This window comes from Panthera leo, chromosome D4 (assembly GCF_018350215.1).
Source record: "Panthera leo isolate Ple1 chromosome D4, P.leo_Ple1_pat1.1, whole genome shotgun sequence".
Taxonomy (NCBI): Eukaryota; Metazoa; Chordata; class Mammalia; order Carnivora; family Felidae; genus Panthera; species Panthera leo.
In genome coordinates this window covers 78,748,517-78,753,549 of record NC_056691.1, presented here as the reverse complement: position 1 = coordinate 78,753,549, position 5,033 = coordinate 78,748,517, and the positions used below count along the sequence as shown (strand labels likewise).

The 5,033-nt window shown below is 38.2% G+C and overlaps 1 pseudogene; it reads left to right on the top strand.

Moving 5' to 3' along the window:
• The first annotated feature begins 399 nt into the window (after positions 1-399).
• LOC122204586 lies at positions 400-1,484 on the top strand (annotated as a pseudogene).
• The last annotated feature ends 3,549 nt before the right edge of the window (positions 1,485-5,033 follow it).

The window sequence follows — 5,033 nt, the reverse complement described above, 5'->3', positions numbered from 1 at the left end:
TTGTATCTCCATTGACAGTCTATTGGCAATGGGAGTGCACCATAGAAACACTCCAGGCAGATGAAAACGGTGGGCTAAAATTTCAAAATGTGCTAAAAGAAATGAAGGTAATAATGGGGAAATGAAAGAAAACCTAAGTCTATAACAGAAACACTTAGTGGTAAAGTTATAGGACTCTGGAAGAATTAGAAAGAAAAATTTGTTTTAAAAACCTCATTTCAGAAATCAATATTAAACTGGAAAGAGCACAGGAGTGGATAAATACAACCGGAAATAGCCTAAAAAAATAAAGGTTAAAAGGAGTAAAATTTTAAACATCAAAACAAATGAGGGAAGAGATTAAAAAAAAGATTTGAGAAAACGTGATAGAAATTGAAAACAGGTAAAGAGCCAAAATACATGTGTATAATACAGAAGAGTTCACAAAAGAAGAAAGCAAAGAAATGGAAGAGAAATCATTAAACAAACAAACAAAGAAAGAAACAAAACACAGCTCTTCCGGCCAGAACTTTGGAGGATGCAGAGAACACAAAAAAGAAGGTTGCTTCTGTGCCAGAAAATCCTTAAGAAAAAGCAAAGCAGAGGCACATGGGTGGCTCAGTCGGTTAAGCGTCCGACTTTGGCTCAGGTCTTGATCTCGTGGTTCGTGGATTTGAGCCCCGCGTTGGGCTCTGTGCTGATGGTTTGGAGCCTGGACCCTGCTTTGGATTCTGTGTCTCCCTCTCCCGAGGCCCCTCTCCCGCTTGTGCTCTGTCTCTCCCTCTCTCTCAAAAATGAATAAACATTAAAAAAAAATCTTTAAAGAGAAAGCAAAGGAATTTTTGCCGTGTTGAAGATGAAGCATCTGAGAAAGAAGTTTGCCTGGAAGATGCCTCCAAAGGCAAGGAGGAAGCTTATCTACAAAATGCTCAGCATCCCCACAGGAATACAGGCAGCTGTGCAGAACTGAGCAGGGTGGGACGGGTAGGATGGCAAGAAAGGCCAGCAACTTCTCTGCACCTGCAGAACCCAAACTGGCATTCGTCATCAGGATCAGAGGTATCAATGGTGCAAGCCCAAGTTTGGAAAGGTGTTGCAGTTCCTTTGTCTTTGCCAGAACTTCAGCGGCACCCTTGTTAAACCCAACAAGGCTTTGGTTAACATGTTAAGGACTGTGGAACCCCATATAGCCTAGGGGTACCCAAACCTGAAGTTGGTAGATGACTTGATCTACGAGTGTGGTTATGGCAAAACCAACAAGAAGCGAATTGCCGTGGCAGATAGCACATAGATCGCTAGATCTCTCGGCAAAGACGGCATCATCTGCGTGGAGGATCTGATTCACGAGATCCGTGGCAAAACGCTTCACAGAGGCAAACAACTTCTTATGGCCCCTCAGATTATCTTCTCCATGAGGGGGAAGGAAGAAAAAGACCACCCCCATTTGGAGATGCTGGCAACAGGGAAGAGACCAGATCAATAGGCTTATTAGAAGGATGAACTAAGGTATCTGCCATGATTATTATTGTTGTAATCTGGTCAGTTAATAAACACATACTTTCAAACTGAAAAAAAAAAATCCAGTACAAAGCACCTTTCCTAAAAAACAGGATCTGAAAGCACATGGTAGAGAAGAACACCAGATACTCAAGAAAAAGTACCCAGAATGACTCCTACCAACACATGCTGAAAAGTACGTTGAGCTCCCAGGCAAAAGGACTAAGTCACTTAAAAAGGAAAGAAAATTGGATGGCTATCAGATTTCTTGACAGCAACATCTTATATCAGGAGACAATGGAATGACATATTTAAGATACTCAGGGAAAGAAAATATGAACCATATATTATTAATCCAGCTGAACTTACTTTCAAGTATAAAGACGGCAGACAAACTGCTATCAATAAGCAAGAACTCAGGAAATATTGTTCCCAGGAGCCTTTCCTGAGTAAACTACCAAAGAGTGAAATTGACTGGAGAGACATTGACATAAGGCCTGGTGGTGAGCATTAAATATATAGCTACCTGTAGAACAAAGTATAAATGATGCTTATAAGAGAGAAGGTATAAGCCATGACAACCTCATGCTTGAAATTGTAGAAACACGGCATCGACTTTTAAAAAGGGGGAAAGCAAATAAAAAGTAAATTAAGCTTATGATTGCTTTATAGTTCTTACCTAGGAATAAAAGGATATTGTTTCAAATCAATTCCTGGGATAGAGGTGGTGAAGAAGAGATTACTAGCAAATTTCAATATTATCCGTAGTAGCAAACCGGTTGTCAATTGCCATATATATGAAAGTATTGACATAAAGGAAGCGATTTGAGCAAACTTTCTTAAGTATTTCATCCTTTAAAAAAAATTATTCAAGTACACCTTCAGCCCTTTCTCTCTCTCTTCTTCTGGAATTCTTATGATACAGGTATTGTTTCATTTGATTGCATCACTTAGTTCTCTAATTCTCCCCTCATACTCCTGGATTTTTCTCTCTCTCTTTTTCTCAGCTTCTGCTTTTTCCATATTTTTGTCTTCTAATTCACCTATTCTCTCCTCTGTCTCTTCAAACTTTTTAGCTCCTCATGACAATTTCTTAGTCACTTTATCTCTGTAGCAATAGATTCTCTGCTGTCCTCTATGCTGTTTTCAAGCCCAGCGACTAATTTTATGACTATTATTCTAAATTCTTGTTCTGTTACATTGTTTAAATCATTTTTGATCAATTCATTAGCTGTCATCAACTGATGAATGGATAAAGAAATTGTGGATTATATGCACAATGGAATACTACTTGGCAATGAGAAAGAATGAAATCTGGCCTTTTGTAGCAACGTGGATGGAACTGGAGAGTTATGCTAAGTGAAATAAGTCATACAGAGAAAGACAGATACCATATGTTTTCACTCTTATGTGGATCCTGAGAAGCTGAACAGAAGACCATGGGGGAGGGGCAGGAAAAAAAAAAGTTAGAGAGGGAGGGAGCCAAACCATAAGAGACTCTTAAAAACTGAGAACAAACTGAGGGTTGATGGGGGGTGGGAGGGAGGGGAGGGTGGGTGATGGGTATCGAGGAGGGCACCTGTTGGGATGAGCACTGGGTGTTGTAGGGAAACCAATTTGACAATAAATTTCATATTAAAAAAATAAATCAAATCTACCAAAATAAATAAATAAATAAATAAATAAATAAATAAATAAATTTTAAAATGTAGAAATAAATAACATAGACCAAATTATGAAAGACTATTTGTATAAAAGATAGTACACTTATAAACACAACATAAAACATGACAGAGTAAAAAGAAAATATAACAATCATATCTAGAGGTGTCATGGATGGGGCATCTGGGTGGCTCAGTTGGCTGAGCGTCGGAGTTCAGCTCAGGTCATGATCTCGTGGTTCCTGAGTTCAAACTCCACATCAGTCTCATTGCTGTCAGTGCAGAACCTGCTTCAGACCCACCCCCCACCCCCTCTCTGCCCCTTTCCTGCTTGTGCTTTCTCAAAAATAAATTTAAAAAAGTCATTTATAAAAAGATACAAGAGTAGGGGAATAATGAAATGGAAAACTTAAACCAATTAAGTCCAAAAGTTGGTACTTAAAAAACATATATCAGCAAAGTAAGCTATTTGCATGCCTAACCAAGAAATTGGTGGAAGAAAGCATACATACGTAAAATTAGAAATAACAAGGGGGGGGCACTTGGGTGCTCTGTCGGTTCAGGTCATGAACTCATGGTTTGTGAGTTTGAGGCCCGCATGAGGTTGTCTGCTGTCAGTGCAGAGCCTGCTTTGGTTTCTCTGTCCCCCGCTCTCTCTGGCCCTTCTCTCTCTCTCTCTCTCTCTCTCTCTCAAAAATTAACATTTAAAAAAAAGAAATAAGGGGGGGATAACTATTAAAAGAAAAAAATCTCAAGGGAGTACTTTGTAATTTATACGGAATATACCTGAAATTCAGATGAAATTGACACTTTTTAAGGAAAACTACAACTTACCAAAATTCAGAAAGTTGCAAACAAACCAATTGTCTTAGGAAAACTTAGTGAAAGTCGTTACAAAGCTCCTCATACAAAATCACTAAGATGGGTACTTTCATGTTTGAATTCTGCCAAATCCTGCAAATGAGATAATGTCAATGCTCCTTAAATTATTGCGAAGTATGAAAACATAAGGTACTCTTCCAAATTCATTTTATAAGATGAGCATCATGTTTGTTCCAGAATCTAGCAAAGTTTGCCCCCCAAAATAAAAGTACAAATCAATGTTACTTGTGATATCAATGTAAAAAATTAACACCGGAATATTAAAAAGACATATATTACCACCAAGTGGGTTTTATTTCGAGAACACAAGTGTGGCTCAATATTAAGAAATCTATTAGTATTATCCATCATATTAATAGAACGAAAGAGAAAAATCATATGACGTGTTTATAGATGGATGAGCCATTTAACAAAATTCAACACCTTACACATGTTGAATCCACTCAATGAAATAGGAAATATCAGAGGGTATTTTCTTAGTCTCTGCCAACATTTGCATTCATTATCCAAATGAATCCTAATGACAATCTTACAAGGTAGGTAATATTTCCATTTGCTTATAAGAAAATTACTGCTTTGAGAGAGAAAATAAGTGATCTAAGGACACATGTCATTAATATGTGGAAAAGCAGGTATTTGAATTTACCATCACCTGACTCCATATCTTATGAGCGTCTCTTACCTACATTATTCTTCCTTTTACTGGCTCTTCAGAGTTGTCCTTGATCACCACAGATCTCAGATTCTACTTCGGGTTGCTTCTACCTTTTCGAAACTGTGAATTTTGCTTCCATCACGCAGTCCTTTATGCCTAATGTAAAATTTAACCCCTTCAGAATTACCAAGCACCAGAGTTAGCATGATGAAAATGATTATCCCTAACATTTGAGAATGTGCTATATTTTACAAGGGAATTGTGGGAGGCCAAGGCTGGGAGGAGTCACATCAGCTGGTACCCTGTTCTCAGTGTTCTACTCATTTTCTAGGCTCTTCTTTCCTCCCTCCTTCTTTCTC